The sequence below is a fragment of the Dipodomys ordii genome, unplaced genomic scaffold (assembly GCF_000151885.1).
Source record: "Dipodomys ordii isolate 6190 unplaced genomic scaffold, Dord_2.0 Scaffold192, whole genome shotgun sequence".
Classification (NCBI taxonomy): domain Eukaryota; kingdom Metazoa; phylum Chordata; class Mammalia; order Rodentia; family Heteromyidae; genus Dipodomys; species Dipodomys ordii.
The window spans coordinates 3,713,730-3,723,077 of NW_012267408.1; positions in this window are offsets into that span (position 1 = coordinate 3,713,730).

Sequence of the window (9,348 nt, forward strand, 5' to 3'; positions counted from 1 at the left end):
TTCTTCTTTCTTCTTTCTTCTTCTTCTCCCTTTCTTTCTTTCTTTCCTTCCTTCCTTCCTTCCTTCCTTCTTCCTTCTTTCTTCTTTTCCTTCTTCCCAGTTCTGGGACTTGAACTCAGAGCCTGAGCTCTGTCCCTATGCTTCTTTGTGCTCCAGGCTAGTACTCTGTCATTTGAGCCACAGCACCACTTCTGGCTTTTTCTGAGTAGTTTATTGGAGATAAGAGGCTCACAGACTTCCTTGCCTGGGTTGGTTTGGAATAATGATCCTCAGATTTTCAGCCTTCTGAGTAGCTAGGATTACAGGTTTGAGCCCCCAGTGCCTGGTTTGGTCTTCTTTTCTGTCTCTTCATTGTAGGAATTGTTTCTTTAAGAAACTGAGATTTTTGCAGTCTTATACTCATGGATGTTTCTTTCTGACAACTTTCACAATCAGAGGTCTTCTTTTCAGTGCTCTGATGCTTTGAAAAACAGTCCTGGCTCATTAGAAGCAAACACCAGAAAGGTGGAAGAACCAGTGGAATGCAGACTTTTCTTCTTCTTGACTCTGGGCACCATTATTTTGCTCATGCCTTGCTACCTCTGACTCCTTGGGCCATGCAGATGATCATTCTCTGTTTTTTTTTTCATATGCCAGATCATCGAGGATATTTTCTCTCTTCTTCTATAAGTGATAAGTAGCTTCCTTCTGCTTAGAAACAGCCATGGAATTGTATTCTTTGACTGCTGTGCCTGGGTGCAAGGTCTTGCAAAATGGAGTGCAAAATAGAGAAAAACACTGCTAGAGCCCAGGGAAACTGAGGAGACCAGAAAAAGAGATTCATGTAGAGTTTCTATGTTGGTGGGTTTAAAGAGACAAGTCAATGTAATTGAGCTTTATTTTCTACTAACAGACCAAATAATTTAGCATTTTTAGTCCAGAAAAGTCTATGAATTCTGCATACTGAAGGAAAAAAATTAAACCTAAATATTTAAGATTTTTTTGTTTGTTTTATGTCACATCTCACATTTATGCCATCCATTATTATGTTTGTAGACTACAGATTGTTTTCAAAGGTTCTGGCTTTTTTTAAACTGCAGAACTTTATTGTTATTATTATAAAGGTGATCATGTACAGAGAGGTCAAAGTTACATAAGTCAGTTAAAAAAGTATATTTCTTTTTGGACAGTATCTCCCCTTCCCTCACTCCCAGTTTTTCCTTCATGTCTCCATCTACAAGTTGTAAAGTTCATTTCCAATTTCGTGTCTAGTGAGTGCCACTGCTGAATTTGTTTACCTGTTGTCCCTCTATTTCTATGTAAAGGTTCTTTTCTATAGATTCATTTTTCTTTGTCGTAATTTTATGGAATCCTAATCTGTTGGCTATTGCTTTTCTTTGTTTTGTTTTGTCTCCCTGTCTGTAGTGAGGCTTGAACTCAGGGTTTGGGTGCTGTTCCTTGGCTTTTCTCAAATAAGGTTGTCTGTTTACTATTTGATCCACAGCTCCATTTCCCACTATTTCTTGGTAGTTAATAAGAAAGAAAAGTCTCATGGACTTTCTTGACAGGCTGGCTTTGAACCCCACTACTCAGATATCAGCTTCCAGATTAAGGTAAGGAATCATTGGCCCCTATGAAACTTTTTTTTGGGGGGAGCTAGGATGGATACCAGGTCTTGAACTCAGGGCCTCACACTTTTGGTTGGCCTTTTTCTGCGGAATGCTAGCATTCTACCACTTGAACCACAATTCCACTTCCAATTGCACATTTTTCTCATAGTGACTATTTCTTTTGAACCACCATGAATTAACTCGACCTGATGGTTTTGTTGAGAACATTAAGGAAAGGAAAAGAAAGGCATCATGGTAACTTATGCTATGCATCCAAGCATGAGGAACAAATGTTTACAGCCATCCCAGCTGCACATGGATTGCCTTTGTTTTCCATCCTCTGGTCAGTGCTTCTCATCTGACTTCTCAGTTCTAAGTTCTCTTGGTGTGATAAAGTGAGTGAAGCTGAATTGCTAGTGATTTATATGAGCACTGAATTGCCTAGAGGGAGGAAATCTATGGACAAAATCATTTTCCTTTGAGGTCAACTTTTAGGGACACTTAGATCTTTCTGGCTGAGTACTGTTTTACTGTAGAATCTGTTTTACTGGTAGAATCACTCATCAAACACAATCCAAAAGCCTTCCAGAAGATAAAAAGTTAAGTATGCCCTTTGAAGATACATCTCCCATCTCTTCCAATATTGCTTCCAATTATTTTGAGATATGAATTCTTTGAGTGATTCTGTACAATGAAGCTGTTTGGAGAGAAATTGTGGAGGATGTGACAATATAGATATGTAGGTTGAAATATATACAGTTTTCAAGATTTTGTTTGCTTTTTAACTCAATTTCATATTTTAGGAAGACTACTTCCATAATACTGGTATGTAATTCAAGGCTAATGACATCTACTGAATCTCTGCAAACCAAATCAATCTCTATTTCATCTACGTAAATCAAGGAAACCTATAACTATTACATATAGGCGTATAAGACTAGCACAAGATAAACTGGTCAGCTATCTCTTGTTCTGACAAACAGTAGAGACATTTTACATAAAGAAAATATCTATTCTTTGTTTATCAGGTACTGCAGCTTGAACTAAGGTCCTCTTACTCTCACTTAAGCTTTTTGCTCAAGGCTGGAGCTATACAGCTTTTCTGCTGATTAATTGGAAATAAGAGTCTCATGGATTTGTTTACCCAGGCTGGCTTCAAACAGTAGTCCTCAGATCTCTCCCTCCTTAGTAGGTAGGATTACAGGTATGAGCTACCAGCCTGGGATAGAAAAGATTTATTTTGGCTGAGAGTACTGGAGATTTCAATCCATGTTCATTTGGTGCTATTTGATGCCCATGACAATGGAACACATCATGGTAAAGAATGTGTGTGGGAGCAAGCTGCTTACCTCATAGCCTGAACAAAGAAGAAAGTAGGAGAGGGAAGAGCAGGGCCTAGGTTCTGTCATTTTAACAAGGGCATACAGCCAATGACTACCACCAGGCTCTACCTCCTAAAGGTCCCACTAACTCCTAATTTCATCATGCTAGAAATAAGCCTTTGAATTATGAATATTCCAGACCCAAATATAGCATGTGATAAGGTTACTTTTTAAATAGTATATACTATTACAATTAAAAAATTGAAGTAATGTTCAGTTAGATTTAGGCAGATGTAATTTAGCTTGACTTGGTTGCCAGAGTTTTTTGTTTTGTTTGCCAGTCCTGGGGCTTGAAATCAGGGTTTGGGTTCTATCGTTGAACTTTTGTACTTAAGGCTAGTGCTCTACTACTTGAATCTCAGCTCTACTCAGGGGTTAATTGTAGATAAGAGGCTCAAGGATTTTGCCTGCCAGTGTTGGCTTTAGTTACCAGATGTCAGCCTGAGTAAAAGAATTACAAACATGAGCCACCAGCACCTAGCACTACATTATTTTATACTTTAACATGAAACATTGAATATACCTATTTGTAGGTTGTCAAGTTGTTAACATCTTTCTTTTTCTTTTTTTTAATTTAATTTTATTTTATTTGTGAACATACTGTACAGAGAAGTTACAATTACATGGGCAGGATAATGCGTACATTTCTTACCAAGCATTGCAGCCTCCTCCTTTGTTTACCCTTCACATCCCTTCCCAGCCTCCCCCCCCCCCCCCAATCCCAATCCTTCTCCTTCCCCCCCCCCTTTCCCCCCACACCGACGTTGTAAAGCTCGTTTTGGACATGACAACTTGTACTTCTCATTGTTGCAACAGGTCCACCTGTATCCTTAAACAACTGGTTTTTCCCCATCTCCTCCACAAGTTATACTGACATCAAATATAGTGAAAGCAGGGGTTATACTGTGGGGGAGGGATGCCGAGTCTTGGATCCTGGATTGTCTCTGGTCTGCAAACTGCAGGATGAAGATGTCCGCTCCTTGTCGGTTCTTGTTGGTGTTGAGTAGAATCCTCTCGCCTGCTGCGTCTGGCTCCTTCGTCCTGGACTCTCTGTGTGAGCGCTCAGGTATGGCCAGGGCTGCGGTCGCGATCCTGCCGCCATGGCGGCTGCTGGCAGGCGCTCAGATGTGTCTTTTTGCCTTGGCTTTCCCTCTCTTGTCTAACTCTCTGTCCTGTGATGGCACACTTGGTGTGATTCTCTGGCTTAGGACTGTTCACTGGAACTCTAAAACTGCTTTCTATGCAAGAGCTTGTTCAGATTCCAGCTTCTCCTCCGCCATCTTCCCGGAACCCCAAATCAACATTTTTCTTTTTCATACTGACCTTTTAATTTTTATTTATTTGTTTGTTTGTTTATTGGGTGTGTGCCAGCCCTGAGGCTAGAACTGAGGGCTAGGCTCTGTCCTTGAGCTTTGTTGCTCATGGATAGTGCTCTACTACTTGAACCACAGCATTATTTCCAGCTTTTTGGTGATTAGTTGGAGAAAAGTGCTAGAGACTTTCCTGCCTGGGCTGGCTTCAAACTGCTATTTTCTGATCTCAGCCTCCTGAGTATAGGATTACAAGGGTGAGCTACCAGGTCCTGGCCTGACCTTTTTAAATTAGGGGAAAATTTTTCAGAATTGAAAATGTTTGTTGATTTAAGATTGGTTGGAATATGACTTTCCTAAAAATATTAAAGCTAGTGTTCTTTTTGCCCCTTCATTTAGTCATTTAATAACTCTAACTTTTTCTAACAGTTTATCCAGTTGTAAAATCATTGTAAAGATTACTAGCTGTGAGTATGAGATACATTCAAAATGATAAACTAGCCAGGTGCTGGTGGCTCAACCTTTAACCCAGCTCTTCAAGAGGCATAATTTCTGAGAATCATGGTTTGAAACCAGCCCAGGAGGAAAGTCCACGACAGTCTTATCTCCAAATTAATTAAGCAGCAAAAAGGCAGAAGTAAATTTGTGGCTCAAATTGTTGGGTACTAGCCATGAGTGAAAAAGCAAAGGGAGAGTACCCAGGCCCTGAGTTCAGTCCAACTTCTGGCGCACACACACACATACACACACACACACCCTACACACACACACACACACCCTACACAAAGCAAAAACAGTATGAAGAGTAAGGACGGTTTCTTTCTGGGAATGAATTATTATGGCTCTGTCTTGTATACCTTGAAATGATGGATTTAATGAAGTGTATGTCAAGAAATGAGTTTAAAAACGCAATCTACTTCCCATGATGAAACTCCACCCTGTCTCCTACTGTATACTCCTTTCCTGTTCTCCATTTGCCACCACCCACTCTCCCTCCAGCTGTGCCTCCGGTCACCCTGCAGTTGGGCACAGGCCACTGTAGTTTCAAGGGCGGCTCACTGCGCACGTGCAAATGCCCATCTTGCAGGCTGGAAGGGGTACCAGAAAGAGATTTTTCTCAAACTGTTCCTTGGTTGGGAATTGAAGAAGGCAGCACTCACCAACCGAGTGGGCAATCATTTTGTATTTAATCGCTTCAGATGTTTGACTATATCTACCCAGAAGCTTTGGTTTCTCTGCTTGGAAAGCCAGATTGGACATGTAGGGGTACTTGCGATCTTTGAGGACTTTAAGAGACTCAGGCCTCCAGTGGAGGCCTTGAACCTTTGCATTGCTTGAACCTTGCCCATTGCTGCCTCACTAAGAGGAATAATGATACTGGACTTGTGTATTTGAAGGTTGATTGAAGTAGCACATCTTGCTGCCCTGTGCATGGCTATTAAGTCAATAAATGGTCAATTATGGTCAGGCTATGTTTTGGGTGGACTTCAGATTGCTGTAGTTCACTTGTAGAGGCCCAGGATAATCATGAGCCCTTGGCTCTTCTGGGGGTAGATTTCCTCCTTGTGATGCATTTGCCTTTCCCACTTGTAATCTTAGATAACTCATGCCTGTTGAAGTTGTACTAACTCTTATTTGTATGTGTGCGCATGTGTGTGCGTGTGCGTGTGCGTGCGTGTGTGTGTGTGTGTGTGTGTGTGTGTGTGTGTCTGTGATGTGTGCTAGTACTGGGGTGAGAACTCAGGCCAGATATATTTCTCTTAGCTTTTCCTCTCAGTGCTACTGTTCTACAATATGAGCCTGAGCTCCCCTTTCTGCTCTTTGCTGTTTAATTTGCAATGAGAGTGTGATTTTTTTTTGTCAGTGGTAGGGCTTGAACTCAGGGCCTGGGCACTTTCCCTGAGCTTTTGTCCTCAAGGTTCTACCATTTTTGAATCAGCTCCACTTTCAGTTTTCTGGTAGTTAATTGGAGATGAGTCTCACAGATTTTCCTGACCAGTCTGGCTTTGAGCCATGATCCTCAGATGTCAGCTTCCTGAGTAATAGGTATGAACCTCCAGTATCCAGTTACAGGTATGAACCTCCAGTACCCAGTGGATGTGACTTTTTTGTCTACCATTGCTGCCTTAAAAATCTCCATCCTCAGATCTCAGTCTCTTGAATAGCTAGGATTACAAGCAGGAGCCACCATTGTCTGCTGTCAAAATGTTTTTGTTGTTGTTGTTGTTGGTCATGGAGCTTAAACTCAGGGCCTAGGTGTTGTCCCTGAGCTTTTTTGCTCAAGGCTAGCACTCTACCACTTTGAGCCACAGCATCACTTCCATGTTTTTTATTTTTATTTTTTTGCTATTCCTAAATGAGCTTGAACTCTAGGCCTATACACTGTCTCTGAGCTTTTGTGCTCAAGGCTAGCACTCTTAGCATTTGATCCACTGCTCCACTCTCTACGTTGTGTGGTTAATTAGAGATTAAAAGTCTCCCAGACTTTCTTGCCTGGGCTGGCTTCAAGCCATGATCCTCAGATCTCAGCCTCCAGAGTAGCTAGGATAACAGGCATGAGCCACCAGCACCTGGCTGAAAGTGTGGTTTTTTTTTGTTATTTATCATGACCAGTATGGTATTGCCCAATTTATTGGGAGGATAGTAGAGGCTGCACATTACACACACCAGCTCACCTAGGTTAGGCATGCACTGTACACTCCAGTCCTATCTAAAAACTGTAAAATTATAAAATGTTCGCTTGGCTTCAAAAGGACGAATGTCCTAGGATAGGTCAAAAACATTTTGAGGAAGACCATCTTAACCAAAAGTGTCAAAGGAAAATACAAACAACCTACAATCCAGTGTTTTCTGAGTCTAATCAGCAGTGGTCCCAGAAACAATTAATTCCCATTTGTCAGCCACCTTAGGTCTCCTGACAGCACCCCATCCCTTTCCCCTGCTGTCCTCATCTGTGTCTTCTGTGCCCCTGATCTCTGCTGCATTCAGGAGCAGCTGCTGGGGCTTCCTGAAGTATCCAGAAACTGTGTTCTCATCATCACACTTACTGTTTGTGAAATGCTTCTTCCTGAAAGTGTTTATTTTTCCCCTGAGATATTGGCTTCCATTTCTCAGGTCAACCTAGATCTATCTTCTGCCACTTTTTAACATTTTCTAAATCTTATTCTTTGAACCCCCTATCTTAGATTTTATGTCTTATTTCTGACACTTAGTCAATCCATGATTCTTGTAATAGTCTTATGTGATTTCTCCTTTTTGGCCTTTCTACTCCTGGACCATGTTAATTCATTTGTCCTTAATTCTTCTCCTTACCTTTACCCTGGTAACTGTCCAAAGTTCATTTTTTTGTTATTTTTTAATTGTGAAAATACTGTACAGAGGGATTACACTTACATGGGCAAGATAATGAGTACATTTCTTATCAAGCATTGTAGCCTCCTCCTTTGTTTCCCCTTCCCATCCCTTTCCATCCTCCCCCTGCCCCCTCCCCCAAATCCTCCCCCTCCTCACCAAAGTTGTAAAGTTCGTTTTTCGACATAACAGCTTGTACTTCTCATTGTTGCAATGGGTCCACCTGTATCACTATTTAAACAATTTGTTTTTTCCCTTCCCCTCCACAAATTATACCAACATCAAATCGGTGGGGGAGGGACATACAAAGCAACAAAGAAATAATCTTATAAATATGTTAGAAACAATTGCATGAAAGAAAAAAAAACATTTGAATACATATCTTAGGGTTCATTTCCCTAACATCACCTTATCTGACCTTTTCTGCTTGACTCAGACATACACTAGTTATTGCAAATAAGGGAAACCATGGACCTATGTTTCTTTGGGCCTGGCTTACTTCACTTACTATAATTTTTTCCAAGTCTTTCCATTTCCTAACAAATGGGGCAATGGACACATGAAGAAATGCTCAACTTCTCTAGCCATAAAAGAAATGCAAATCAAAACAACATAGATATACCACCTCACCCCAGTTAGAATGGCTATAATCAAGAAATCTAACAACAACTTCTGGAGGGGATGTGGACAGAAGGGAACCTTACTGCATTGTTGGTGGGAGTGTAAACTTGTTCAACCACTTTGGAAAGCAGTATGGAGGTTCCTCAAAAGATTCCACATAGTGTTCCCCTAGGATCCAGCAATCCCACTTTTGGGCATTTACCCAAATGATCACAAACAAGACCACACTAAAGCTACCAGCATGACTATGTTTATTGCAGCATTATTTACCATAGCTAAGATATGGAACCAACCCAGATGCCCCTCAGTAGATGAATGGATCAAGAAAATGTGGTATATATACAAAATGGAATTCTATGCTTCCGTCAGAAAGAATGACATTGCCCCATTTGTTAGGAAATGCAAAGTTCAGTTTCTTTTTCCAGTGCAGTGTTTGATTTCTACCTCTATCCCAAAACAACTCAAACTTTGGCAGTGTCTTAGAACTCAAATGGCTTCTTTATTAATGATATATAAATAAATTCCATTACTTTTAAATTTTCTTTTATTAAGGTTTAAATACATCACACTAGAGGAATTTTTATCTATCAATACCTATGTATGTAGATCAATATATCTCTTTGTACATCTATATTAATGTCTATATGTTCTTCAAATGTATATGGGAAAACATTTGTTACTCTATGTACACACAATGGTAGCAGCCTTTACATTGTATAGCCTTAGTATCAAGAAACTTCCATATCTTTTTGCATCTGAACAAAAAACTACAATTTCCCCAAAGCAGTGTGTTGGGCAGCATTCTCATACTATTTCTGAGCCCACTTTTTCATGGCTTCATGCTCTGGCCTTTGTTCCTTGGTGATGGGATTTGATACTACTGGCCCAGGAATTTCCTCCATGGAATTGGTTGGTAGCTGAAATCTTGGAGTACATACTAGTTTTGAAGCTTAGGCATTGACTAGAGATTGGTCCCAGCAGTTGAAACAGGCTTGTGCGGGAGAGAAGTGGAAGATGATGTTTTGTAGGGTGCAGGCCTAGCAGCAGCAGCCTGGGACTCACTAGGATGGGGAACATTAGTTAATCCCTGTGTGT